The sequence below is a fragment of the Notamacropus eugenii genome, chromosome 1 (assembly GCF_028372415.1).
Source record: "Notamacropus eugenii isolate mMacEug1 chromosome 1, mMacEug1.pri_v2, whole genome shotgun sequence".
Classification (NCBI taxonomy): Eukaryota; Metazoa; Chordata; class Mammalia; order Diprotodontia; family Macropodidae; genus Notamacropus; species Notamacropus eugenii.
In genome coordinates, this window is record NC_092872.1 from 418,957,329 (window position 1) to 418,968,233 (window position 10,905).

The 10,905-nt window shown below is 38.7% G+C and overlaps 1 long non-coding RNA gene and 1 pseudogene across 1 annotated transcript; one reads left to right on the top strand and one right to left on the bottom strand.

Moving 5' to 3' along the window:
• Positions 1-570: 570 nt before the first annotated feature.
• LOC140518860 (uncharacterized) lies at positions 571-5,179 on the bottom strand. Its single transcript, XR_011972035.1, has 2 exons — positions 4,690-5,179; positions 571-793 (listed from the first exon to the last, which is right to left on the bottom strand). It is a non-coding gene; the product is annotated as an uncharacterized lncRNA (long non-coding RNA).
• Positions 5,180-9,107: 3,928 nt separating this feature from the next.
• LOC140518856 (farnesyl pyrophosphate synthase pseudogene) lies at positions 9,108-10,130 on the top strand (annotated as a pseudogene).
• The last annotated feature ends 775 nt before the right edge of the window (positions 10,131-10,905 follow it).

Genomic DNA, 10,905 nt, shown 5'->3' on the forward strand with positions numbered 1-10,905 from the left:
TACTCTCAGAAGGCTGCTTCTGCTAAATCATCCTCCCTATCTTCTTCTCCGCTATCTTGGATTGGTGTCCAGCCTTGGCTCTTTAGGACCATGAAACTAACAGATACTTCAGCTTTAGTTTCTGGCCTAATCATCTTTGAAAGGAAATCTTGTGCTAGTGTGGTTATTAGTTGTATCATGCAAAGGAGACAAAGTGGGAGGAGTATAACTCCACTGAGGGTGATGAGCCCAAACCATAATAGCTGTTTCCCCCAGCTATCTCTGAACCAAGACCACTAAGAAGTGTTAAATGGTGGTGTCCAAGTCTGAACCAGAACGTGAGCCAATTTTCTAATATTCCTAGTCATTTTTTTTACTGCCTTTCCATTGTCATCTATTTTCATATAGCAGGTAGAGAGATTTAGCTTCTCACAAACTCCCTTTTTTTCTTTATTAAAATTTCTGTTTCCACATCTAAATCCAATAAATACCTCCTCACATTCTTTCCCCTATGAATTCTCCCCTTCCTCTATCTCTCTTTTATATGAATATGGGAAGGGAGCAAAGTTGACCAACGCATTGACAAATTACAAGATGGCAGTCCTCTTTTTATAAGTATAAATACAGTGACAAAAAAGGAAAAAGTAGATCCGTGAATTGTTCATTTAGAGGTTCCATCTCATACAGCAGGTCTGGGAAGGAACATTATCTGATGCAGTTTTCTGGTCTGGATGCTCCTTTAAGCAGTCTTCAGCATAGCATCTCAGCATCTTCTTCCCTTTATCTTCTTGTAGAAATCCAGAAGTCCACTTTCCTAAAAAATTGACAATATCATTTTAGATGACCATTCCTAAACTTTATACACTTATCACTCTTGGAAAATCAAAATTTGAACTTTGGCCACTTGTCATGTTTAAGAAATTCACATTAGAACCCAGATTTTACATTTTACATTAATTCACTATTCATTTCCCCCATCAGGAAGATGAGATTTCACTAAGAAGTCAATAACAGGCTCCAGTACTTACATAAATACAATAAATAATCATGTTTAAGACAGTACATATCATATCATATCATAAAGCAATCCCAACTTCTGGTCATGTGATACTTCTTTTAAAGAATTTACAATATAGACCACAAACCATTTTTCTTCCAACATTTACCAACTGAGACAAAAATAATAATGACTATGTATGCTAACCTCACAAGCTGTTGACCTGATTGTCTCCATACTATTACTAAGAATTAAAGGACCCTAACTTATTGTTGTTGAGTCTGAAATTCTAAGTCTAACAGCTTAATTTTAGACTTAACCTCAGAAGTTCCCATACCAACAATCTACTATTTAATAGATCTCATATTAAGTTTATAAAACTTTTGATTATATGAAATTGCCGCTAAGAGTAGGGACATTGCAGGGAAACAACATCTCCCTAACTTCATGTCAGTTCCAGGCAGGAGTAGATTGTCAACTGGCATTCAGTCAGGCTTGAAGTCTGCCAGGTGTCAATGGGGAAACTGAGTTGGGAGAATCCTACCTCAACCCAGGCTGAACAGCAGCTCTCCCAATCTTCCCATGAGATCACCTTTTTGCAGTTCATACCAGCATCTCACAGGCTCACTGGCATCATGAATCAGTGGCTCAGACAATCTCTCTTACTATCCACATCTGGAGTTAGACTCAGAAGAATAGTCAGTTAATAGTCCCATTAAAATCTTAAAACAGCAAGCTCCAATAATTGGTTCCAGATATCACTATAACTTCACATTGGCTAAGGAACATTTTTTGAAGCAAGTCTTAAATAGCTTGCACGCCTTTCTATACTTTTTTCTAGTTTCTGATTAAATAACAATCATAAAATCAAATTTACTATTATAGCCATAAGTTATTGCTCTAAAAGATTTACATCTGTTTCCCAAACTACTCTGTCCCTTTCTAACCATGCTGAATCTAAAAGAATGAGCTACATGAATGATAAATTGCATCACACTATTCTTTGGTTTCCTTTATCTAAGCATTCCCATGATATGCAGAAAAATGTTCTATTTCAGAGATTTTATCTTTCACAAGACCATACCAGAGTACCCATTTACCCAATTAATTGAAAACAGCAAGATTCCACTACTCGCATTGTGCTTACATCTTAAACTATCTGATTTGATTATAGAAACATACCATGAAGATGAAAAGCAAGGACCTAATTAGATATCATCTCCACTTTATTGTCAGACTCAGAAATAGTCATGTGGGAAAACATTCCTTTTCAAAGGGACACAATAGGAAAACTGAGTCAAAAGGATCCCATCCCAGGCTGAGGACAGGATTGTCCTCTGAAGTATATTTCTGTCTGTAAGTCACATTCCTCTCTGAGTACAGTCCCAGCAGCTTATATATTAGATGGCAGGTTTCACTAATCAAAAATTTTACCAGGACTCACATCTTAAATTTGTCCTAAAAACCAATCACTAGAGATTATTTATCACCAAAACAAGTTCTTTGTTTAGGAACTCCATCTGAGTTCAGGTTATATCTTAAGAAGTCCTTCTGTAATGACTGGACTTCAAAAGGAAAGGGGGATGAGGCTAGGAGGCTTTTTGTCTTACAACTACCACATACCCTCCTGGAGCCATAAAATTCCTGATCTCCTTTATCTTGTCCCTTAACTGCCAACCCTCCATAAAACCTGAAGTTACTATAACAAATTAACTTACAAATATAAACTTGGTAGGTAGCCCTTTCAAAAATCATACAAAAGATTTTATAAAACATTTCTTCATACAACAAATATCTTCCTTTTTAAGAACAGTTTACAATTTATCACAAAATTCTCATGAACCTCACTGGCAAAAATTACAAGATCTAAAACCTAGGCCTTTCCACATTTGCCCATAAGCTTCCTTTTACAAACATAATTTTGTAAATACTTGATTCATAGCAAAAAACAATTTTAGTTAAAACTTCCTTCTTAACAGCAGAAATGAACTTTTTAACATACTTAACACATCCTTACATGGAATGAAAAGGCTTGAAAATCACATCCATATATAAAAATGCATATGTGTTTTTCCAAGGATTCTTATTTTCTCAATAGGAATTCTACAACACAGAAACTCTTACACAGAATACATAAGTTTTTTTAACCAATTCATCATTAATTTAACAATGCAATTTCTAATATAAACTATTTGAGTTTACTTAAAACTTTAAATAAGCCATTATTTATTCAGCTAAATGCATTTCCACATCACCCTGCAAAGTAATTCAGCTCTTTACCACCACATGGGCGCACTCTATCACCTGATATCCTTTCAGATAGAGTCATCTCAAATTTGATTAAGCTATTAATTATCAAATCAAGTTAAATAATTTTTCTGTCTTCTTAAAATACTTCCTCATACCTTCACTACTTACTGAAACCATCTGAAACTAACTCATCCAGAAGTATTCAAATATTCTTATCTGACTTGCATCTTCAATCAAACCCTTTATCTTTCCAAGTCTCTCAGTCTCTTTACTCAGATTATCCAGTTCCTCCACATCTTAACTATAATTGTCTGCACTGGAATCCCTTCCTAGTTTAAATCTACCATTATATAGCAAACATCAGCATTTGCACTGCTTATTTATAACCAAATATAAGTTTCAAATTATCAAATTTCTATTACATGCTTTTAAAACCCCAATCTATATATATAACAAACTCCAAATTTAAAAATTGTGTAATGTGTCATCCAACATATACCCATCCTTATGTTAAGCACTTTACAATCATAAATGCCAAATAACAATATCTTTTCTGCCTAATCCTGATAGGTCAGATGCTGCTTGTTATTCCTTCAGGACAAATTTTAACTTGAAATCATATCAAACTTGGATTTTTAATCACTAATGATAAACATTTTAGCCCTCCTCTTTTTTTTTCAAATACTCTTGCTACTGAAAGAAAACTTTATTTATAACTTTCCATAATCTTTTTTTTTTTTTTTACTCTACTTCCTTAAAGAACTGAAGAGCCATCTTCCAGCTCCCCTCCCCCCTCCAAGGTCAACCAGACCAGGAGCTTTCCCAATTAACTCAGAATGGGAGGAGGAGGGAGCAACCTCCCCTGAGCACATGGTTTAGGCACATGGATACTGCCCTGGGAATTTCAGGCTCTAGAAACAGTTGAAGTCCCACCTGCTCTCCTTAGGTTAGCACAAAATCCAGGCAGGTACCTGAGGAACCTCCATACTTACCCTCCTTGTCTTCATCCTTCAGAATCTGGAGAGAGTTAATGCCTCCAAAAGAAATCACTGAACTTCCAAAGTGAACTTGCAATTTTAAACACACTGTCTGGTATCAGATACATTGACCCAATTCAAACCTAAAGTACAGATTTTAGCTTTGAGATCTCATCAAATCAAAACTCAACTTTTCACTGTGGATGGCCGGCCTAAGGTTCATTTTACCTTATCTTTCTTTTCACATTCAAAAACATAGCCAGGTGTTAAGAATGCTGAAAGAAAGATTTTTTTTTTTAACAACTTTCAAAAAGTTTTCAAACTCTCAATTAACACCATTCATGGAACAGATCAAGCCAAACCACAAATTGGCCTGCCTCCAGCAGCCATAGGGCTGCATAAGACCTTTCTTCCTCATTAAGAGGCTTTTTGGCATTCACCAGCAGGTTTAACTGCCGGCACACCCAGTCCTTGGAGGACTCTTACCTTGGTCAATTTACATTTCCTCCCCACGGAGATCCCTGCCCAAACAAAACAAGACAACCATTTTCTTCTTATCTTTCCCTTTATATTTTGGTGTTTCTTCGCAATTGCTAAATCTATTCCCCAAGGGGCTATCCTCCCGAATGTCTGGAAATGAATTTTTGGGACCAGCCACCTTTAACTGTCCCCTTCCCATGGCTCAAGAGATCTTGCTTCCAAAAAAAAAAAAAAAAAAAGCTCACTCAATCTTGCTATGAGAAGTCCAGAGGGGGTGGTTGAATTTACAACCAACCCCTTCACCAGTCACCCAGAAGTGTTCACTTGATCTTGCCTGAGTTATCTGCTCAAGCTCACAAGATCTTGCTTGCCTGGGTCAACTCATGTGACCCATGCTCTGGCTGGTCTTCCTGGCCGAATTAATCAGTCCTGTCTTTGCTCTGGAGTCTCTTTATTTTCGTTTTTTCCTCTTCCGAGTTCCTCTCCTCAGGCAGTTACCCGATTGGAGGAGGATCTCACAAATCAATTCCAAGGACCTCCGAGAAAACCTCAGTTGGCACCTGGTCCCTGTTAATGGTCTGGGAGACCCATCAGAAAGGGGCCCAGAGAGGCCCCCAAAACTGTGTGGGATATAGTGACTCTTACTCAAATTAAAATCAGAGGCTTCTCAAGGTAGAAGGCAAAAAGGAGTTTATTACAATCTCATGAGAAGGGGCACTTCCCTCAAGACCAGGGGTGGTGTCAGCAAAGGAGGGCACCTGAGCAGAGCAGAGTACAGCATTATATAGTCCCTAACGTGGAAGCCCACTAGCCTCTCTTCCCATTGGCTGGGAATCCAGATGTACATTCTAAGCATGGGAATCTACCCCAGAGACAAAGAACATGGAAAGGATCATTGCTCACCAAAGAGGGTTTTTGTTACCAAATATGGAACTTAAAGGAACAATGCTGATGAGGCATAAGGTGGGGAGGGTACTCCAGGTGACCAGAACTTTGGTGGTTCTCCTCCATCCTGGAGCATTTTATTTGTCTAAGGGGGATACTTAGTTATTTTATCTCTGGCAGGAAGGGTGGGGGCTTTGGGGAATTCCTACCTGAGGGATCTTCACTTAACCTGTTCACTCAAGGGGATTTGGGAAATTTCTAGAGTCTCTGCAAATACCTCTAGCCCTCTGCAACATTTTTCCCTCAGTTGTAGGGGATGATTACCTACGACCAATTCCATTTAGCCAGTAGCAGTCAGATTAGCTTTTACACAGAAATATTTACTTCCAGAGGTAAAATCACAAAAGTACAAACTTGCTCCTCCAAGATATAAGGCACATAATCCTCCTCTATCTGCCCCACTTCCTACCTCAGTCTCTGGGGAGGGGAAAGAGATTAGGTTCATAGTGTAGTTTAATTTTTACAGAGCGCAGTCCCAAGTTCCAAGTCCAAAGCTCCCCAGGGCTTGAGTCTCAGCACCCTAGCTTTTAGGGATTCCTTGTCAGGCCAGCTGGCTGCATCACCTTGTCTGTAGTCCTTGATCCAACTCTCCATGGCTTTGATGAGAATACAGATGGTGCCCTAAGAGTTAAGAGATGCTTTTCCAGTACTTTGTGAAGCCTGATAATGTTTAATATAAAATTTTGGAATAATCTCTTTGTTCTCTCTGAAGTAAACTCAGAGAGTACCTCTTTCTATGTCAGCAAAAGCCAGCCAAGGCCGACTCTACACTCCTTAAGGAGACCTTTAACCTAAGACACTATATCTTGAATAATAAGACTTTCCTTTGATGAATCTTATTATCTATAGACACATACTATGTTATGAATAATGGGACTTTCCTTTGATCTATAGACATATACTATGTTATGGCGTATTAATGATAAAGAAAATATAGACATCTTAGATCATAATTTCTATTGAACATTGTTTACCCTTTCCTATGTCAATTATCTGTTTAAGGGAGGAAGCCTGCCACTTACTAGTGGTGGGGTTTCTTTCCTTATCACCGAGACATATGCTTACCCAGCTTGGAATCTCAAGGCCTGACTAACATTGCTTTGTTAATTGTCCTGTCTTACTGAATTTATGATTTGCTTAATTAGGAGAGTTTCTTTCTCATGGCAAAATGTACTTAAGACAGATGATTTCTGTACTAGATAGTCAGAGTCACCTCTGACTCCATAGAGCTATGTAACTGGTTTCTTTATAGGGAATTGATTAATTAATTAAATCATAAAATGTATGCATTTAGCCATGTTGTCTTTTCTCTAACCAAGTTTTCAGGTCAACAAGCCCCTAGTTTATTCTATCACCTGTCCTAACGTCCTTTCCTCTATTATCTTGAACCTGTACCAAAAGAATTGCTTTTGTCTCCTTTATCCTGTGTTCCCTGGTCCTTTAATTTTTAAACTGTATCCTCCTGCCCTGTCCTTAAATTCTTGAACCATAAAGAATTCCCTTTGTCTCCCTCACCCTATTCTGTCTTTAATCTTTAATCTCCCTAAAAACCTCTAAAATTATATCATCATTCTGAAGTCTCTATATAAGCATAACTACCCCAAATATGGGGTTCTCACTTAGCTTTCTTGCTAAGGAGGCCTGTGATGCTTTTTCACATAAAATAAAAAGCTCCCAATTGACTAAAACAGAAGGTCTAAGTGAGTTCTTTTACACCTGAACAGTTGAGGCTTAGGGGTGCTGGGACCTTAAAATAGTGGGTTCTGCCCAAATGAAATCGACCCAAGCCTTCTTTCAGCCAAAGTCAAACAAAGTTTATTTAAAATCTGCCATATTGGGTAGACTCTTATGTAATCTGAGCATTTGTATCGCTAATGTAAGCAGGCTAGATAGAGTCTGAGCCCTTTCATGGAAAGAAGATAGATCTTATATGCAGAAAGACTGAAGGAAAGATCTAGGGATGACCAAATAGTCTGGGTGTCTGGAGTGGGGAGGGTTATAGGGAGAGTCTTGTTGGGAAAGGCCCATACCCTGGGGTGCCTAAAGGTCGAATCTAGGGAGGATCTTGATGAAAATGCAGTGACTAGAGGTCAAACACCAGGAAGAGAATGGGATTTTGATAGAATTAAGGGTGGGAAGTAGCCAGAAGGCAATCCAGAGGTAACAGAGATTTGGGCATAGTGATAATGAAGAGTGTATGGCCTCAAGGGAGTGCCAAATTAAGTGGGAAAATCCAAGGACATTCCAAGGTGGGGTTTTCCAGGACCCTTTAGACAAATGGAACCCAAACTCTTTTGGGGTATGGGGCAAAGGTCTTGACTTGCACCTGTATCCCATCAGAACCAGCTCTCCCAACTCTAAACCTCACAATCAGGATGTACAATTTTAAAAGTTTTTGTACAAAGAAAACAAACACAGCTAAAATTAGAAGAGAAGCAGGTAACTAGGAAACATCTTTGCAGCATATTTCTCTGATAAAAATCTCATTTCTAAGATGTACGTAGGGAACTAATTCAAATTTATAAGAACAAGTACCATTCCTCAACTGATGAATGGTCAAAGGATATGAAGAGGAGTTGTAAGAGGAAAAAATTCAAGTTATCAAAAGCCATAAGAAAAATTGCTCTAAATCACTAGTAATTAAAGAAATGCAAATTAAAAATAACTCTGAAGTTCTGTCTCACATATATCAGAGTGGCAAAGTTGACCAAAAAAAGGAAAATAACAAATGCTGAGAGGTTACTCTGGAAAGTCCAACTACTCTGGAAAGCAATTTGAAACTATGAACCAGAAGTTAGTAAGCTCTTTGATACAGTAATATGACCACCAGGTCTGTACCCCTAAGGGATCAGAAAAAGATGAAAAAACCTACATGAAAACCTTTAAATAGATCTGTGTGTGTGTGTGTGTGTGTGTGTGTGTGTGTGTGTGTGTGTGTGTGTGTAAGCTCTTTTTATAGTGGCAAAGAATTGGAACTGAAGAAATACCCATCAATTGAAGAATGACTGAACAACTTATGTTCATATCATATCATATGAATATGACAGAATAGTATTATGCTGTAAGAAATGATGAAAGGGACAGTTCCAGAGAAACCTGGGAAAACTTGTATGAACTGATGTAGAATTAGATAAGAGTCAGGCGAACAAGTTATACAATGACAATTATATTGTAAAGACAAAAACCTTAAAAGACTTCAGAACTATTCCAGAGGACTTATGATGAAACATGCCATCTACTTTCCAAAAGATAAAGAACTCAGAGTAGCGATTAGGACATATTTTTCTGGATATGGCTAATGTAGGTATTTTTTGCTTGACAATATAGGTTTGTAACAGGATTGTTGTTTTTTTCTTGCTTTCTCAACATGGGGTAGGGGGGACCAGAAAGAGAGAAGGCAGATTATTTGAAAATAAAACATAATTTTAAAATATAATGTAATCCTCCCACCCCCTAGAGTAGCTGCATACAGTACCAGGATGAACAGAAATCAGAAATCAGTTTTTGCCCAAGAGAAGCAAGACTTCATCCAGCATTTCTTTCAGATTGTTAAGATCCTGACAGAAAATGGGATGGGGCCTTCTGAGGTGGGAGATGCCAAAACCAGGCTCAAGGAGGTCATAGAGTACAATGGCGTTATGGGAAAATGCAACTGAGGCTTGTCAATACTCATGGTATTCCGGAAGCTGATTAAAAGCAGGATGCTGACACTCTACACAGAGCACTAGCAGTGGGCTGGTGTGTGGAGCTGCTCCAGGCTTTCTTCCTAGTAACAGATAGCATCATGAATTCTTCTTACCCACTGGGGACAGCCATGCTGGTATAAGAAACCTGACATTGGCTTGGATGCCATCAGTGATGTCATGTTGTTGGAAATCTGCATCTACAGCCTGCTGAAGCATTACTGCCATGGGTAGCCCTGTTACCTGAACCTCACTGAACTCTTCCTACCCTGCACTAACCAGACTGTGATTGGCCAAATCTTTGATCTTATCACAGCTCCTTGGGCAAGGTTGATCTTATCAAATTCACTGAGCAGAGATATTAGACCATTGTCAAATACAAGACTGCTTTCTATTCCTTCTACTTACCATTTTCATGGCAGGCATAGATGGGGAGAAAGAAGAACATCCTTCTGGAGATGGGGGAATTTTTTCAAATTCATTATGATTACTTTGATGGTTTCGGTGACCCCAATGTGGCTGGCAAGATTGGTACTGATAACCAAGATAACAAATGCAGCTGGCTGGTTGATGAAGTGCCTTTAGCTGGCATCATCTGAGCAAAGAAAGATGTTGGGTGAGAGTTATGGACAGAAAGATCCAGAGGAGGTTGCCAAAGTGAAAGAATTGTATGACAAACTTGAATTGTCTGCTCATTTCACCATGTTTGAAGAAAGTTACTTTAGACTGATGGGGCAGATCAGCTGAGAAGCATTCATCCCCTTTCCCCCATCTATCTTCTTGGAAATGGCAAAGAAGATCTACAAAAGTCAGAAGTGACCAAGGAGTTGGACATGAGGAGCCGGGCTGGGAGGGCAGGGTACTATATATGGAGTTGGGAGAGGATGTGCTCTCAATAAATTATGGCTCTTTAAAAAATATATATAATTTAACCTCACTGAGAATAGAAATTGTTTTATTTGTAGTATTTGTGTCCCTAGTGCTTAGAAGAATGCAAATACATACCTAGTGATGGGGTTCAGACTCTGGGAACCCCCTTGAATCTTTCTACTTAATCTGGCCTTTCATACTCAAATCTGTTGTCCTTGGCCTAGCCTGTCCTTCCATTGTCTGTTACCTCTGGATTGCCCCATTTGCTTCTCACCCAAGTCCAGCTTTGTCTGATACTTCCAATTGCCTCCAGCTGTTTCCCATCCTTGATTATATTACTAGTTACCCCACTCTCAAGATCCTCCTTAGACCTTTCTCCCAGACTACTAGATCACCTCTAGATTTTTTCCCATGGTCTTTCTGTATATAAATTCCATCTGGCCTCCATCAAGGTGCTCAGATTGAATCCAGCTCAGACTCTGTTTAGCTGAGATTCTATCTGGCCCATTTGTCAATACAAGCATCACAAAATGCTTAGGCTCCTTAAGAGTCAACCCAATATGGCAAACCTTTAATAAACTTTGTTTTACTTTGACTGGAAGAAGTCTTGAATTGAATTCATTCGGCAAGACCTGGCATGTCAGTATTTTGGAGTCCCGAGCACCCCAAACCTCATGGTACCTGGAACCTCAACACCTAGTGCTTAATAAATGCCTGTTGAAGG